This window comes from Jaculus jaculus, chromosome 2, assembly GCF_020740685.1.
Source record: "Jaculus jaculus isolate mJacJac1 chromosome 2, mJacJac1.mat.Y.cur, whole genome shotgun sequence".
In the NCBI taxonomy this organism is placed as follows: Eukaryota; Metazoa; Chordata; class Mammalia; order Rodentia; family Dipodidae; genus Jaculus; species Jaculus jaculus.
In genome coordinates this window covers 147,363,801-147,382,544 of record NC_059103.1, presented here as the reverse complement: position 1 = coordinate 147,382,544, position 18,744 = coordinate 147,363,801, and the positions used below count along the sequence as shown (strand labels likewise).

The following is an 18,744-nucleotide window of genomic DNA, read 5'->3' as shown; positions in this document are numbered from 1 at the left end:
TATGTTTCATACAAATTGTCAGGTCCAGGACCATGCCAGGACCTAAGCCATACATTTATTTTAACAAAAAATTAACAATACTATAAACCAAACTAATATCACTATTAATCAAAACTCAACACAAAATTATGAAATTATAATCCAATCCCAATAATATTTCCCATAAAGTATAAGCAATAATTTTGTGCATAAAATATACCTTACATGTGTTACAATGAGAGAGTCTTAAGAAAAAAAGAATCTTAAAGGCCATGATAGAAACATATTTTGGTCTCTAGATGATCCAAAAATTGTATTTATATATTTATTGACTCAGATAGTCTTACCATCTTTGAACCTGGGGAGTTCTCCATTAATTAAGTGCATTATTATAAAATATAAATGTCTGTTATCTCTAAGAAGTAAGCAAGGTAAACACAAATAACTGGACTATAATATTTTCTGATAAGAATTAGTGGGTCTGCAAAAATTATTGGATAACTCCATATATATCCACATATACATATTTCTATAATAGCAATATTATTTTTGTCTGGATTGATATAACATTTTTTGACAGTGTACCATGTAATTGTACCTATATTCATTTCATGACACATCAAAATCACTTAATACCAAGTACATACATAAAAAGGTATCTCTATGCATTCGAAACCAGTTTTAGAAAATGCTCTAATTCACAAGCTTTCAAGCAGATTGAGTCAACTGCAACATTGAAATGAACATTGTGGTTTCTTCTATTATTGTATTTAATGGACATTCTGGAAGCGTGAGTTCATGTTGATTGGTCAAGGTATGAATTATTTAAAAACTGTTTCTATCCTAATTTGCTCTTTTTTTGAAAAATGAAGAACCAGAAATATATTAAATATCTAGAAACCATCATAAGTAAACCAACTTATGATGATGGAGTGGGAGATAATGGCGTTGAGGACGAGCCTTCTACCAAGCTAGATGCCATCTAGGGGCCTGTCAATAAGCAAAAAATGTAAGAAGGCTAATACCTTCTTTTTATGCCTCTTAGACATATGCCTTGTCAATTTCTGTCTCCTTTTGTCTGGAAGAAGTGTTACTCTACTCAATCTATGTAGATTTGCTTTATCAAGCATTTTTCAGTTGGCTGAATGTTACATTAAAATCAGCTACTGAAAAAAAAAGGAAACAAACAAAATAGGTAAACCATCATGTCACATTCATTTATTCTGCTGTTCACAACACTTTGATCCCATGTTTAGCAGCCTTGAGACACAGATGAAGAAACTGAGTGTTGAAAAAGCCAAATAACTTGTACTGGGTCACCAATCCCAGAAATTTAACCAACATAACTTACAGGTCTAACATAAAATGAGGCCCACTGATCATTTGGTATGAAGCACTTAAATAGATATTCAAATATCTAAAAGTTAAATGAAAATTTAAAAAAATTCATTTACAAGCAAAAGGAACCCAAAGCAAACAGAATTAAAGGCATCCCTGGCCTTTAGACATGCATTCTTTCTGTACACTATGTTACCTCTAAAACATCACAGCCTTGTCCTAATTTACCTTCATAATACAGAACAAATGTTTGTTCTTTTTCACCTCAAATTCATTATTATTAAAAATACATTTGAAGAGTTAGACATGGTGGTACACAACTTTAATCCCAGCTCTTAGGAAGAGGACTGCTGAGAGTTCAAGGCCATCCTGAGATTACATATTGAGTTCCAGGTCAGCCTGTACTAGAGTGAAACCCTGCCTTGAAAAGCAACAACAACAACAAAAAATACATTTTAAGTCACTAGCTCATCAGTATTTTCATAAATCACAGACTCTCCTTGGTGAATCAAAGCACATAGTCTAGCCTCTTAACATTAAAACTATGCTTGAGTGACAGAGGTAGGGGATATCTCAGTGCTAGTTGCTCTTTTAAGAAGCAAAGAGCTCACAGCACACAGCATCACTGTTGGGCTCTCATTGCACATTTTTCTTTGAGTCTTTTTACCATTCACACATTTTCATTCATGCAACAACCCCTTTTCAAGTATAATAGACAACATTGCCCATTAGAACCTAAATGGAAATACTTGAATTCTTATCTTCCTGTCCTTCTACTATGCTGGATAACTCAATATCCCATACTTCAAAATGAGATGACTTAACTAGTGATGCCAAGGCCATTCCCTGGCTCTAGCATCTATATAGTCTCGTAGCCTTAGCACACCACCTGCTCTTTTATGTCCAGATTCTTTTAGTCATTTCTTAGAAAAAGAAAGAAATTTACTCTGGGGAAAAAATACTTCACAGTTTAGATAATGAGTCCATTTAACAAAGCACGACAGGTACTTATGTTTAAAGGAGACAGGTGTGTGAGAGGGGGTGGGTGTGTATGTAGGTGTATATGTATGTGTACACATGCCTTGTGAGCATGATTGTTACCACAGATCAAACTCAATTGCATCTCTTAAATCAAAAGACATGACTCACACTCAATAACAATTAGTGGCCTCAAGAAATCTAACTGATACATCATTCATAAATGTATGTTGTTTTTAAAACAATTACTATAAGCTACATTTTACAGAATGCACAATAGTCAAGCACTGACGGTTTCCTGAAGGTGCCCTGAGCAAATCTAATAATGAATACACTTCTTCAGCTTCCTGTTCCAAATAGGCAAATTTTAAGATGCTTCAACAAAATTCCTCCAGGAAATCTTATACTGATTTTTTAAATATTTTTTTTCATTTCTATTTATTTATTTGAGAGTGAGAGAGAAAGAGGCAGAGAGAGAGAGAGAGAGAATGAGAATGAGCGTGCCAGGGCCTCCAGCCACTGCAAATGAACTCCAGACTCATGTGCCCCCTTGGGCATCTGGCTAATGTGGATCCTGGGGAATCGAGCCTAGAACCAGGGTCCTTAGGCTTCACAGGCAAGCGCTTAACCACTAAGCCATCCCTCCAGCCCCTTATACTGATTTTAACAATAAAACCAGGTGATATACAAAATATACAAAAATATACATCTATGCTTTTGTATTTTAATGTTGTTGCAACAATAGATCTCCTTTCTTCTTTACAGTGAAAACGAGAATTTTATGGATAGTTACATAATATATGTTTTACCCAAAAGTCAATTTTCCTTGTTTAAGATTATTCAGATCTGGTAAATATTTGTGGAATATTGCTGGGTTTCATACCTAAAACAGTATAGAATCTACAAACCTGGTTTTTAGAGGGATATGTGCTCTTTGGTAACTACCATTGAGCTTTGCTGCATCCTCAGAATAGCAAGCATCAGGCATGCTCAATCAGCTGAAGATATAATGTTGGTGTGAGACCCACTAATCTGGAAGAGCAAACTACCTGCTGAGGGCTTGCTTGGACTATTAAAGCATTCTTATTAAATCCAATTCTTGAAAATTTGTATGTTTTAAATATCTTGTACATTAAAATGATTAATTGTATTGGGAATGCCAAAATTGGCTTTTCTGTACAAACTGTTTTTATGTGGTGTGCATGTGCCCAAAACTGCCTCAAAATGGCAAATATTTTATTTTACTCACAATGTTTTAAAAGAGTAGACAAGGCCAAAACAGCCATTGCTGACCTGATGGTTGTGTGTCAAATGAAAAAACATACCAAACTTCCAAGGCAACTTGTGAATCTCCGAAATGAGAGAAATAACTCCAGCCAGAGCAAGGAGCACAATCCTCGTGTAAGAAAATAATGTCATTGAGCCCTCATTAAAAGCCCATTTCATCCTCAGCCTTCAAAGACTGGGAATGCACTAAGATCTTGGTCATGTCATCAGGGATAACTCAAACAAGTGCCAAGGGAAACTGTGCAGTTTTAGTTCTCACATGTGTCCATCTGTTCACATATAAACATATATTCTGCTCAGTCTTGATTCCTACAATCTTGATATCAGAATACTCTGGGCTTTTGCCCATTTCCTAAGAATGCAGACATCACATAAGCTACTATTAACCCACGTGTGATCCATGTCCCTGGTGTTGGAAAGCTGCCAGTTACAACACATGGTGGCTGCTTAACAATGTCTTAAAATATAAATGAATTTATTTTTTAAATTAACACATTTTTCTTATGGAAATACCCTAATAAGCCCTTATACATGTAAAAAATAGCCTCCATGTGGATTTTTTTTTTTGTTCTTTTAAGACCTTTTTTCAAGCATATCATAAAGTTAACCATAAAAGTTTCTGAAACAATCCAGAATTTCTTGACAAATTTTAAAAAGGGCTCCAGTAAAGAATTTGGGTGACTTTATAACAAAGATCAAACACTTTTCATTTACAGTATGCTGTACTCAAGAGGCAACCCTTATACTTTAATTTATGGGAAAACACTTCTGATTTCCCAAGTTTCCATATAACCTGCCCAACAGTACCCCAGCAACTGAACAACTAAAGTGATGAGGCAAATGGAAGTTCAATGGTCTAATCGTAAACTTGATAGTTAATATCTGATACAATCTTTCAGCCCTCTTCTGGGATAACCTTCAATGGATAATTTTTGGTGATCATAAACTGGAAAGAGCTTTCTTAAAATGTATGCATAGATATAATTATCTACAGTGTTATTGATTTACATAAAAAAAAGAAAATGTTCCCACATTTCAAAGAGTCTGAATACTTAAGATCTTTTAACTGTCCAAATTATGGTTCAAGACATATCAATAAGAGACCTGATCACATTGTCAACTGATGAGCAATCATAGCCCTAACTAATGACAAGCAAAAACCTTATTACACATGTTCCCAAGTATGAACATACAACACATAGGTATCTTTCAAAAGATTTATCTACAAATAAATATACAATATACCTACAAGTCAACAAGATTGTATTCAGAAATTTATGAATTAAATCTTAAGATGTTAATTCCCTGTACTATTTTCTGCTCTTCCCTCTCAGCTACAGAAGCTGATAGGCCACTTAAAACACTTAACTTTGCCAAAAGTCAGAATACACAACTCTTTCCCAAGTGAAGTGTTCTGCCAATTGAGATCGTTATCTATAGTCAATTGGAGGGGTTAACACACTATAAGGTCTATCGTTAAATAAATTGCATATTCATGCTGTACTACTGGCTTCTTCTAAAATAACTGTTTTGCCAGCAAAGTGCGTGAAATTCTTGGTGCTCAGTAGTCAATATTTGGCTAGCCTGGCATGTTTCTGAAAGTCTTTTCCATACAAACCTCTGCTGATCATCCGCTGGCTGTACTATTGTCATCCATAATACTTCCAAATGATGATGAGAACTCAAGGCATCTTAGAAAGTTGCTGAAATCTGAGCCACTGCCTGTTTGCTCAAGTCTTGGACAAACATAACTTTGGAGAGAGCAGAGCATAGACATAAAGAAAGAGAAGCTTGCATTTTCATCTTCCTTTCATCTTAGTCATTCAGTCAGCCATTCAGGATCCTATTCAACAGAGCTTTTCATTATGCAAAAAAATGCTAATCCTTTTCCGATGCTTTCACACTTGTATAAACCCCCATGCCTTCAACTGAAAAGCAATTATATCAGTTTACCTTTCTGTCAAAAACAGGATTAATATTCCAATAACAGAATCTCCTTTCTTTTCTATCCTTTTGCTTTAGGAAACTAGAGGTTATTAGTAGAAGTATTCTTGGAACAAGAATACATTATATTAACTATGATTATGTTAACCAATGGGTGGAAAAAAGAGAAGCAGTAGCAGGAGAAGTCCTTCAGCTACTGCAAAAACTTCTGTTACAGACCTGACCTTCCCTATACAGATGCCCAAAGAGAATGAGACTTACTCTGGTCTATTAATCAGAAACAAATTATGAAAGAATGTAGCTGGACTGGTTGACACTATCCAGTCTTGGGAGACTCAGTAACAGCCTAGTAACAATGTCCTCTTCATGGGTAATGAACAGCCATGACAAATGGGGCAGAGAAACTATTTATTTGCATATGCAAATTCCCACACAAGGGAAACATGTACAAACAAGTGTCATTGTAAGGTGGATTAGGCAAACAACGCTTTCTTTTTAAGACATTCTGCAGCCCAGAACATTAGTCAGCACAATTAAACCAGTCTCCATGGAGACTAATGAAATTTCACCATGGTATGAGTTAAATTAGATAGCTAGTTATGTGTTTCCACAATCCAACTTGAAATCCATTATTGTTTCAGAACAATACAGCAATTGTGCCTAGCTGATCTTTGCCAGCTCAACAAGATCCTAAGTTGACAATTTGCATATGTTAATATAATTAAGCACTAATTACATGAAACTTGTACATATTCACATGCACTTTCCCTGGGCGCTTCTCAGTTTGAACCTTGGCCAAGTCTTTAACCCTTAGAAAGGTTTTAGAGGGAGGGTGGAGAGAACTCTGCCTGTGGGGACAGCCCCTAGGCAGACATGGAAAGGATCTTTAGTTATAAACACAAAGCTTAACCTGGCTTCTCATATTTCTAGCAACAATGACAGAAAATATTTTGTGAGTGTTCTAGAGACCATGGATAAGGAAAATGAAGAGAGACTCTTGGGCTGGTATTTAAAGGCTCCTAACAAGTATCTTCTATAGGAAAGCAATCACATTCATTGCAAGAAAATGTGAAGAAGGAATTTGTTCTCATTTCCACTGTTGAACCCTAGGAGATCAAAATGACTTGAGAAAAGCAAAAACAGCAAGTGGAAAGGGAAAAGGAGTCAGCAGCACCTAATGAGCTTTACATAAATATATGCAGAGGCAATTAAGCAATGTTAATTACTATGACAGCAGTTAATTGAATATAATTAGATATTTTAAGCCACTGAATAGAGCATAGTTAAGATTACTTTTATTGAGATTAATTGTAAATAAGGATAGATTAACTCTGTGTTTTGACAGGCATAAAAAGTAGTTCTGCAAATTAAGCAGGAGTGTGGCTACCAGTCCAAAAATCATAGATTATTTTAATGTCACACCTCAGAATCATCTCCTCAATAAACATGACTTTTCAAACCAAACAGACAGGAATCTTGAAGAAAAACAAACAGCTTGCAGAGATTAAAGAGCCTTTTGTCCTTTTTCATGTGCATTCCTTTTAACAGACTAAATTAAGTGAGTCTGGTGTACGTTTTTTTGGGAAGGAACATTTCACACTGAATGGAAAAAAATGTTCTATCACATATGAAATTCGTGCAGCTGTGCGGAACTTGGTCCAGATGGTTTAAGACTGTAAAACACAACCGAATGATAGGCAGTAGGCCTTCCCAAGATTATATGATAAAGTCAATCTTTTATTTTGACCCCCCATTTCTTCTTCATATTTCTTTCCAACCAATTCACATATTTTTCTTATAGAACTGTGTTTCTCCAAGAAAGTAAAAAGAAAGATTGTCCCTACTAAGTGCTAGAAGCAAAATGTAAAAGAGAACTGAAGGAGGCCTCATTGAACAGATACCAGCTAAGCCAGTCAGGCAGAAAACACAATGATAGCTATGACAACAATGTATGCAAATGGAACCACTTGATTATTACTGTCACAAACAATGCTTTGTAAAAGTACTTCTTAGAAAAATATTGCTAAATGAAAAAAATCTCTCCCCATACTTTCACACCAAGCTAATTCATGCAGACTCCTTAAGAAAATTAACACAGTCCTTTAAGAATGTTGAAAAAGTCACTAAGAGGAGCCTCAATTGATTTTGAAATAAATCAATAGGTGATTAACATAATATTTTTAAAGCAGCTGAATATGTATATTACATAAATTATATGTTTTCAGTAGCTTTTAGCTCTTAATTGGACAAGGGCTTTACACTATTGAGCCTGGCTCTATACTGACTCACAACTTCTTTAGGATGCCTTTAGTCTATATAACAGAAATCCTAAAATGATCTGTGAAACAAGACCAGGACAAGCCATTCTGCAGTGAAAGATTTTAAATCATCCAGCCTCTTCTAATAGACTTGAGACTTATTGAGGTAGAAACCATAAAAAATGAAGAAGGGAAATTTAATCCCTGAAATATTGATTTGCACATTAATATCATATAGGCAGAGGGCAATTTGGCCTCGTGGAAATGACACATTGTCGACCCTTGGTGAAGTCAGAGCCAATCTAACTGCTGAACATGTCTGAACCTCAAGAGTTATTAAGGGCTTCCCTTCTTGCCTTTATGACTTTTCTTCAGCCTACCAATGCAATCTTAAATGTATTATCTTTAAGAAATAATTGTAAAACCTCAGGGGTTTTCCAGTTAATGGAAGGAAGGCCAAACCACATCAGATTCTGAAATGCAACATTAAACCCTTGCAATCAACAAAACCACCTCAATTCTCATCCATCCAGTGTAGGATCTAATATTGTTATTAGAGATAATCAAATTTCATTGTGTAAATTTAGGCTCATGGTAAGAATGGAAGCAGTAAATTCTGCAATATTAAGCAGTAATTTTCTTAGCCTCCTTTATGTTTTCTCTTGCTATTGCAGTATCTTTAAAATAATCCAAGTAGCTCAAAATTAATGAACAGAGTTGGGCTCCACTGGTAAAAACTGCAAAAGATTACAACAGAGTCAAACATGGTTGCCTCATTTTTAACTTCAAGTGGCAACTTTCACTTCCCAGACCCAAAGCCACTGTCTCTGCCTCACCCCACAGTGGGTACTGTTGCTGTGACTTGCACAGCTGGTTTTCTTGACCTTTCTTTGTTCCTTGGGTACATTTCACTTTTCAGATTTATGGTGTTTCCCCCATATTTCATTGACCCTATCTCCATTGCTATAAAAAAGGAAAACACTTGTATATGAGTTTACTTTTTTGATACAAAACCAGCCAGCCATTGAATAAACACAGTGATGCTCTCCCCAGTTTATGCCATAAATATTAAAACCATTAAAAAATAACTGTATAAACCTTATGACGCCAGCAGTGAAGCCAGGTGAAAGAGGTTAAAACAGCTGGCTAGCCATCTTTTACTTTTGTGTGCCTTCCTGCTGCTTGAAAACGCAGCCCTTGAAAACTATCAAATATTCCCCTAAGGATTTTTTCTTTCTTTCTTTCTTTTCTTTTTTTTAAGGATGAGGAAGGAAAAAAGAAAACCTTCATTCTCTGTAATATGCTCCTCAGTGTAAAAGAAAAACTCTAAAACACAATCTCAGAGGTAATGAGATAAGCCTGAATATTATTTCTGTTTTATTTAAACCCAGCCTTTATAACAATTTCTGTGCACCATTCTTTTTTCTTCTTCAGTTATAAAAGAGGAAACAGCAAAAAATAAATAAATAAATAAGAAAGAAAGAAGAAAGAAAGAAGAAAGAAAGAAAGAAAGAAAGAAAGAAAGAAAGAAAGAAAGTAAGTCCCAGCTTGTTCTGTCAGCTTTGCCAGTAAATATAAAGTAAAACAAGTGTTGATGGCAGCGAGAGTGTTACATACCCGGGCTGTGTTTGTGCATTGCTCTCAATGGAAGCGATCGATGCCCCTTGTCACTGTCGCGTCCCAATCGCAGCCAAGTCTCAGCCTTAATCTAAGCAACACCCGAAAAGGCAGCGGCAGCCGCAGCCTCTCCCTCACTCTTCCATCCATCCACCCAACTAAAAATATAATACTACATATGAGCTTTAACCATTCCACGTTTATAGGGATCAAGCCACTGAAAATCCAGGAGAACACAATAAAAAAAAAAAAAAAACTGTCTCCTGTCTCTTGTCTCTCCTCTCCCTTCCTCTCTCCTCTGTCTCGCTCTGTCTCTCCTTTTGCCATCTACATGATCCTTGATTAAACATGGAACAGAGTTAATAAAAGGGGGGGGGGGACTCCAGGAGAGGAAATGCAACTGTCAGAAATCAGGACGGCCAGATTTCCTGGTGAACCTGCCTCTGTCTGAGTCAGTGTCAATCCACCATCTTCAGCCAGTGAACTTGTCTTTGGGTTTTTGTTTGGTTGGGGGGGGGGGGGAGGATGTTGTTGTTGTGTGTGCGCTTTTTTTGGGGGGGGAGGGGAAAGACTAGGTGGGGGCCGGAGTTGGGGGGAGTAGGGCGCTGTGTGTGTGTTGACTGTGAGTGTGTAGGGGTCGGGCTGTGTGTGTGTGTGTGGGGGGGGGGTCCGTGTTTGCGAGCTGAACCTTTGGTACCTACAAGGAGGGTGTCTCACCGAACGGTAGCTAAAACCTCACTAGGACCGTGCGGAAGTGAGGAGGCGCGGCCGAAGGCGCCGGCAGAGCGTCCTCTCCGGGCCGGCCGGCCGGACCCCAGCCCCAGCGCCGCCAGGAGCCCCCGCCCGGATCGCAGGTAACAAAAGAAATACCGACCAGTGCACCGTCCCCTGGGGGAGGGGGCAGGATGGGCAACCTTCTGCCCCTTGGCCATCCTGAAGGAACTTTATACAATTGCAGGAGAAATTTTATTTATTTATTTATTTATTTTTACGATAGAAAAAGAACAGAAAGAATGGAAGGGGATGGGTGGTGGTGGTGGTAGAAGTAGAAAAAACAGAGACGAGACCCGACGCATTCCGGCCCCAGTCCTCTTAGATGCCCCGGCCGGAAGGCGCGCTTGGTGCCGGGAGCAGCTGGGGAGGTGAAGTTCATTTGCAGACAAGGAATCCTGGGGGGTGCGGGGAGTCGGCAAGGAATGAATCCGTTCTCACAACCCCAGCCCCTTACACACACACACACACACACACACACACACACACACACACGCCACTTGCCCCTTGCCAAAAAGAAAGGAAAGCGCCCCTGATCCTCAGCCGAGGGTGACTCTCCACCGCTCTGCTGCACAGCACACCCGGCGGTGGCGATCGCGCCAGGGAAGCCGCCGCAGCCCGGGGTCCGCGGCCCCCAGGCCCGGCGATCCCGCCTCCTAACGGACCTGTGCAGCCGGAGCGGCTGTGGTTCGGCGCTGCTAGGCGCCGCGTGCCGGGGCGGGCGAGTGTCTACCTGCAGCCCAGCTCCGCGCTCCCCCATCCTGCCCAGCCCCGCGCCCCGGCGCGCACCGGCCCCTGGCCTCCGCCAGTCTGGCGAAGGGAGCACCCTTCGGGGAACTTGAGAAGGGGAAGGGGGTGGGCGGGAGAAGGAGAAAGGAAGAAAAATAAATAAATAAAAGGGCTGAAAAAGGTGCGGGGGAGGGTAAATAAGGGAGAGAGGGGCTCCAAGCCCCACCGACCATCGTCCAAACTTTCGGAGGATAGGTGCCCCGGAAGACTCATCCCGATCCGGGTGCGGAAAGCCGGGCGAGCGGAGACCCCGGGCCGTGCCCGGCCGCAGCCGAGCTGACAGCTTCCCCAGGCCATCAGAGTGCCCCATACTCGCGGTAAAGGCAGGACCCGAGAAAACAGGGGGAAAAAGGAGAGAACACAGCTTGGCCGAACGTGGATGTTCCATCACTGAATCCAAAAGTTAAATCTCGGAAAATGTAGCCCCCCAACAAAAGTGGGAAATCAAGTCCCCCCGTGCCCTTTCCCTCCTTCAGCAGAACAAGTCTTTGAGCCAAAAAAAGGGGGAAAGAGATTGGAAAAGGGGGGCAAAGCGGAAGAGATGATCGGGATGAGGGGATGTGTGGGAGAGCGAGCGAGCTAGGGGCAGAGAGGGAGAGAGGAGGAGAGGGAGAGGGAGAGAGAGGGAGCGAAATATCAAAGATTGTGCAAGATCAGGCTGGAAAGATAATCGATACTCGACCTAAATTTAACACAAACTACTCAATAAAAGTTAAAGAAAAAACTTACTTTCCATTTCCCCTGCAGTTCCTACTCGGTCTTCGCCTCTTTTTTGTTTTGCTTTTATTTTACTTACAGCTGATCACATCCAAGTAAAACGAGAGGGTTCATTTAAAAAATAAAAAAATAATAAAAAAATAATCCTCGAACTTTATTGGGTGAAAATCAAAACGCTGGAGCAGAAAGTGGGGGGCACGGAGCGGTCCTCGGGGGTCCGTGAGGAGTTAAAGCATGTGCCGACCGCGGTCTCGCTGTTTGGTTGTGAAGGGGTTGGGAAAAGGAGGAAAGGAAATGAAAATCCGATATGTCTTTATTCTGCTAATTATTATCGTTTTAGCCCTGTTTAAAAAAATGGCTGATTAAGTTGAGTGCGCATGTCTTTGTGTGTCTATTCCCGATATGCACTCTGGGAATGAGAGGAGAGCGAGGGAGAGGGAGAGGGAGAGGGGGGAGAGAGAGGTGTAATTAGTGAGGTGATCAACATTCCCCAGACTGCAAATGACGCGCAGCCGGGACTCAGAGCAGCCCCGGAGCCTTGCGACTTCCAAGGCTCGGAGCGCTGCGTCTGGAGCCCGGGACCAGGCGACCGCGGGGAGGACAGAGGATGGGGACCTCCGGGGCTCGCACCCCACGCGCCCCTGCGCGCAACTCTAAAACTTCATTAGACACACACACACACACACACACACACACACACACACACACACACACACGGAGACAGAGGCAGAGACAGAGCAAAAGGGGGAATATAAAGCATAAACAGCTCCAAAGCCCTTTAACCATTCGAGATTTTTTTAAATTTTATTTTAATGAGGTAAAGTAATTACTATCGGACCAGAGATTTTGTTTACTAGGGGCTTGAAACAGTAGTATAAGTTAGAGTAATGAAGAGCTTCTTTCTGCCTTAGTTTATGCTACTCTTCAGTGGGAAGCACTTTAATGGTGAAATGCAAGGGCCTAAGCACATATGCAGATATATGTAAATAATGGGTGCCTGGCAGTGTGCAAACAGGGCTCAGCCCAGACTCTTCAAAGCAGGAATTGCACTTTGGGTCTGCAGGCATTCTATTTAAACACGTATCTTTCACGTGCATAAGCAGCAGAGAAAACCCTGGGCAAGGGAAATGGAAGCAGTTAGTTTAGTCAAAGTAAACTTCGAAATGAGACTAAGTGATGGTTGCAAGGGTGGTACTGGGGGTACAGTTCTAGCTTTTATGTAATATTCTTGAATATTTTATCAGAATTGCATAAGTTCAATGTAATAGCTTTAAGAAGACTTAGGCAAGAAAACCTTTCATCTTTCGAGTCTGTTGAGTTATCTTTCTTGAAGCACATTATGATGAATTTTAAAACCCCACTACAGATCTCATTAGAATGAAATATACTTGGTATTTTCTGGTGCAAAATTTAAGGTGGCTTGGCTGATTCTCATTTGAGAATCTAATTATCTCTTTCCAATATTACAGATGTGAATATGAGTGGCACTTTCATTAAAAGATAATTAACTAAAACTCGGAATAGACATACTTTTAAATACCCCCTACTGAATAAGGAATATATATATATATATATATATATATATATATATATATATATATATATATATTTATGAATTGCTACTACTCAGGTCTTGCTACAGCACTTCACCAGAGATCATAGTAACTTTTATGTCATTTTTCAAAAGTAGGAATTGCAGAAAGATGTTAAAAGTAACAAATCAAATGAGCTAAAAACAAGAAATCCTTGCACTGTCCAGCTTCCTGGACAGGTGAGTCATCAACAACTTTTGAGCTGACAGGCCTTTGAAGCCCTGTGCTGACTGACAGGTCTGCTTCAAAAACATGTCTTGGGCCTCATGCTCTAAAGCTACCAAATACTAACACCAGAAGGGTTTCTGACACAGTGCTGGAACTATGGACACAGCAAACACACATCTCTCTGGGCCTAAAGACTTGTTATCAGGGTATACCTGGAATATCCTAGGACAGATGCAAATAGAAGGAAAACTCAGACCACTGAGAGGATGAGAGCATAGTGCCTAAAACTGCAAACCTAGGCCCAGACCTGGAAGGGTGGCCGCCTTCAGCAACTGGATAAGGTTACAATGAAAGTCCAAAGGCTTGAAGCACGAAATAAAACTTAGGTATGTTCTTTATTAAGAGAAAGAAAAAAAAGCCATTGGCCACCTCAGGAATCTGGAGTCCATTCAAGTAGCAGTGCTTTAAAACCTGAGCTAGTAAATGTTAAGAACAACAAAAAAAATCCGTCTTCAAAGATTCCATTCTATTTCCAAATTCTTTGTGAAGAAATCTTCTCAAAGTGAACGGTTTTCTATGATTTTAAAGCTACTTTGTTTACAGCCCCATCTTTCCCCAGCAAGTGCCCAATCAATCCATTTGCTAGAAGAGTCTGACTACACCTCAGTGGGGTTTATCCACGTGTCCAAAGAGACACATACACACAGGGGTGAAATTTAAATTCTCTGTAACTTGTAAGTGAAAAAGGTGTTTATGTAGCATTACTGTTTACGGAAAAAAAAAATCACAGTGAGTAAGCATTCTGGCTTTAAAAAAAAGTATTGGAGACGTGCATGGGGGAGGAGTGGGGACTTCTAAGGAGACTGAGGGGAAATGAAGGCAGGGAAAATTTCAGGTTCAAATCAGAAAAGATCAAGCCTTTTGCTGGGGAGGGCTCCTTGTACAAGCTCAGTGATGGAAAAACCATTTCCTGCTGCTTCAGACTGGCAAATGCTTATGATGAAGGAAACACCTGAGAACAGTAAGTCTGCATCAGACTCAGGTGGAGAAAGGGTTTACTTCTGCCATGAAGAATAGAGAAATGATCATTGTGTTAGCAAGCTCTTTATTTCTTTTGCCTTTTTTTCCCTGAAACGTCATCAATAATATTAATACCATTAATGTCAAAACCGCAAATGCCAAGGAAATCATTTTTAAAAAATTGGTGGCTATATCTACCTAGGTCCCTGCCCTCATCTTTTCTTGAAGAATACAACTCGTGTGTGTGTGTGTGTGTGTGTGTGTGTGTGTGTGTGTGTGTGTGTTAAAAAGGGCGCAGTGCTTGAATTCTGAATAAGAAAACAAAAGCAGAAAGGATTATGAGGGACTGTGAGAGGGTGCCCACTCCTGCTTGTCCCTTCTGATGAAGCTGGGAAGCTGGGAACTATTGCCTCCTCTCTCTCTCTCTCTCTCTCTCTCTCTCTCTCTCTCTCTCTCTCTCTCTCTCTCTCTCTCTCTCTCTCTCTCTGTGTGTGTGTGTGTGTGTGTGTGTGTGTTTAATCGTTTCTCCTTGGTCTTCTTCCACCTCTTTCCAAAGAAGGCAGGCTAGGGGTGAAGGTCGGGGGGTTAATGGGCTCAGGGGAAGGGGCAGGGAGGGCTAGCTCAGAGTCAAGAGTTTCCTCCAGGGCTTGGCCTCGGAGCGCTCCCGCCCTGGCGGGAAGAGCTCGGCTGGCAGAAGCCCGGCCTGTCTGCGCGGGGTGGGTCGCGGGTAGAGGCGAGGCGACCTGGGCGAGCTCGAGCCCAGCCCGCGGGCTGCTCCGGGGCGCCGGGCAATCCCAGCCGTCGCCACCGCTGCGCCTCCGCCCCGCGGCTCTCGGTTTCGTATCTCTGCGGCTCACTCCAGCACCCCTAGCTGGTTCTCTTGGGTCTGTGCAAACCCCAGGCCTACCCTCGACTCTCAACCCACTCCTGCACCGCTTCCTGCTGTTCCTAGACTCTACGCGAACCTGCAGCCACCCTCTCCTATCGTTGGCTACTTTTTATTTCAAAGTGAAAGGAGCAGACGTTTTCTTGCTTCACCCAGAACTTTTCCTAGACACCATCCTTCACTTTCCAGAGGGCCCCGTCGGGAGCCCAGTCCTCTCCTAGCTCTTAGACCTTGTCACTGAGCTCGGAGCTGGTAGAGAACCTTAAAGCCACACCAGGTGGTTAGGTGTTGAGTGTTGGAGGCTAGCAGTAATTAACATTGAGACAAAAGGTAATTTCCACTTCTAGACTTTTTTCATCTGTGCGTTTTTATATCCCAAATTCAAGCTGAAGACACTCTAGGCTTTACAACCAGATTAATAATGAATCAGATGTCCTTTCTCCTCTTCCTCCTCCCTCCCTTCACCAATTCCCTAATAAATGTCCTACCTCCTACTCCCCCACGTCCTCTAGCTCAAGACCAACTCCAGCCTGAGGGAAAGGTTCTTAGTCTTTTGACCGCGTTTCCGGGCTCTATAGATGAGCTCTTTTTGAAAGGAGGTATTACAAGATTTCGGCGTTAGAACCCCTTCAGAGCGCCACAGACACTTTCAGATCCTCAGCCCCCCTGCTCCCTTCCTCTTTTTGTTGGAGCGTCTCCACCCGGGGGCTATTTAACAAAGACAGTGTGTTAACTAACATTTTTGTTTAACTCAGCAAGCCCTTTCAAAACACATTTAAACTTGATACCAATGACTGCCCCCCCCCCGTGTGTGTGTATGTGTGTGTGTGTGTTGTGTAAGAGATGACAAAGGAGGTCATAAGGATCAGGACAGGATGTGAAGTTGATGGAGAATGGAAAAGTGCAGTGAAATATTTACAGTAAGATAATTCAAGAGGTGTGTGTGTGTGAGAGAGACAGAGACAGAGAGAGAGAAAGAGAAACGTTTCTATGAAGCATGTTTCCTTAAGAACATGGAAAAAGGACATCCTCTTTGATTGTGAAAAGTAGGGGTAATGAAATTAAAAGGGTGTGTATGTGTGTGTGTGTGTGTGTGTGTGTGTGTGTAGTATTTGTGGGCAGTAGAAACCTTCCTTGGTGTCCTCCCCCATTCTAGCCTGGAGGTTATCTCCTTTATGGCCTTCTTTTATTTGTTTATTTTAATTATAAAATCTTCTTTATTGCTTCAGAGTATTAGTGTTTCATATTCGTGTCTTTTTTTCTCTTCCTGAAGTCCATTTTTGGCTTTTATTTCGGACTCAATCTTTTATAGCTTTTTATTCCCTAGAGGTTTTGACCTCGGGGAGGCCATTCAATATATAAATTTAGACACAGGTAAATACAAGAGTGAGAAAAGAGGAAAGAGCCACATGGGGGAGGGGGAGTGGAGGACTGATTAAGGGAGATGAGAAGGAAAAATAAAGAGAGAGAGAAAGAGAGAGAGAGAGAGAGAGAGAGAGAGAGAGAGAGAGAGAGTCAGATACGCTCTGGCCCCTGTGAGGTCAGAGCTCAGATACTGTGGTGACCTTTTCCCTTTGGGCACCCAGCCCAGTGTTTACAAATAGACCAGGCTGAGCTCTCCCCAAACAATAGCAGTTCACTAACTTCACAAGCACTACCACATCTTTTATGCAAATTAATGAACCTCCCTCATCACCATCCTCCTCATCCCATAAACAGACACAGACCCACAGACCCAAGATCACAAGACAAGCACACCTTCTCCTAACATACACGGAGATATTTCCATCAGGAGTGTCCAATCAAAACCTTCCATTCTGTCTGGGGAAGAACTCCTAGAGGTGATCCATATGGGGAAAGAGAAAAGTATAAAAGAGAGTGTGAGACAGAAAGAAATAACAGTGATTTCATGGAACAGAAGTCCAGTTGTGATCTCTTCAAAACTAAAAGCATCCATATCTAGTCAATAAATTGCTGTAGAGACAACATTTCAACCTCTGGTCACTACATAAAATCATTGCAAAATAGAGCATTGTATTCATCCAAACACCCACATTTCTGAGACAAACGTGGTGAAGATATTTATAGTTGAAGAAAAGCCACCACTATTGTAGATAATGCACCTAAACATCCAGCACAAAAGCACCGTTAAATCCTCCAATAACCAAGCAGCCCATCTGAGATGTTACCAAATCTATAATTAAGTCCATTTTTAATTATCAAAGACAACCAGCAGAAACTAAATTAATCAAATATTTTTGAAACAAAATGTTGGTTGTCAAGGTACATAAATGAGAGCATTATGTTAAATCATAACCTAAACTACACATCAGAAATAAATTACAAGATGAAAGAGGAAAAGTGAAAACAAATACAGTGCATTAAATATTGTTTAAACTTTGGCTTTAAAATGATTATCAGTTAAAGTGTAAGAGAAAAATGTTAAAGAAAAGATACCTCAGAGGAGAAAGATCACCTCCCTTTCTTCTTTGTCTATCAGTCCCCCGTTAAAGCATATGGAAAATATTTTCAAAATGCCCAGATTTGGCACATTGTCATTGCAAAGAGAGAAGCATGCTGATGCCGTTAGAGGAAATGGGGAATAAATTCAGGATTGGGTGCTGCCTCCTTCAATGCGGATTTATCTAAGTTTAATTTAATATTCTGCAATCACTGAATGATCGCATATAATTCACCAAGATTTTAAAGGGCTTTATTTAAATACCCCAAGAAGAGAATGAAATTTCAACCATTACTGCCATTGCTTACTCTATGTGTGTGTGTGTGTGTGTGTGTGTGTGTGTGTGTGTGAACTTTTAAGTGGCAACTTCTAATAATAGATGGAAACACGATTTATGTTTGGGTTTTGTTAAGGGAGATTGTTGAAGGAAAACATTAGCTTTATTAAAATCATTGTGAACATAAAATCAAAAAGCACAAAATGGTTGTTTGTAAAACACTAAAACTTTAATCGATTTTATTGGCATTCCGATCGATTAGATAAACGGAAATCTATAGCAAACATCAAAGCATTTAAAACATTTTCTCTATCTCATTTATGAACAAAACTTTTCTTTTCAGCAGAAAAAAAATGATTATCAAACGACTAACAGGAAATTCTTCAGATATCAAATTACGATAATAAAATTATTTCCACATGGAAGGGGATAATGACAATGATGATCGTAATTACAATAATGAATAATTCAACAAGCCTTTTGACATGTATAGAAGAACCTCGGGCAGAAATAGCGTTGGAAGGGGGGGCTACCTTAAAATAAATACTTTATTTTTAAAGGACTATTTTTACATAGAACTCAAGGGGTACTGCTTAGCAATGCCTGCCAGAGTATCGTTAACTTCCCTGCAGATGTAAACCAGTCGATTTCTTTGAGGGCAT

At 40.4% G+C, this 18,744-nt stretch overlaps 1 protein-coding gene across 3 annotated transcripts in view; it reads right to left on the bottom strand.

Moving 5' to 3' along the window:
* The window catches only part of Zfhx4 (zinc finger homeobox 4), a 193,605-nt gene extending 181,594 nt beyond the window's left edge, over positions 1 to 12,011 (bottom strand). For 2 of the 3 annotated variants that reach the window (XM_004660553.2, XM_045144347.1), the window contains exon 1: positions 11,691 to 12,011. The gene's annotated coding sequence lies outside the window, so the exon portion shown is untranslated. Of the gene's footprint in view, positions 1 to 9,401; positions 9,489 to 11,690 lie in introns of those variants that run through there. The other variant, XM_045144346.1, reaches the window with a different exon arrangement.
* Between the last annotated feature and the right edge of the window lie 6,733 nt (positions 12,012 to 18,744).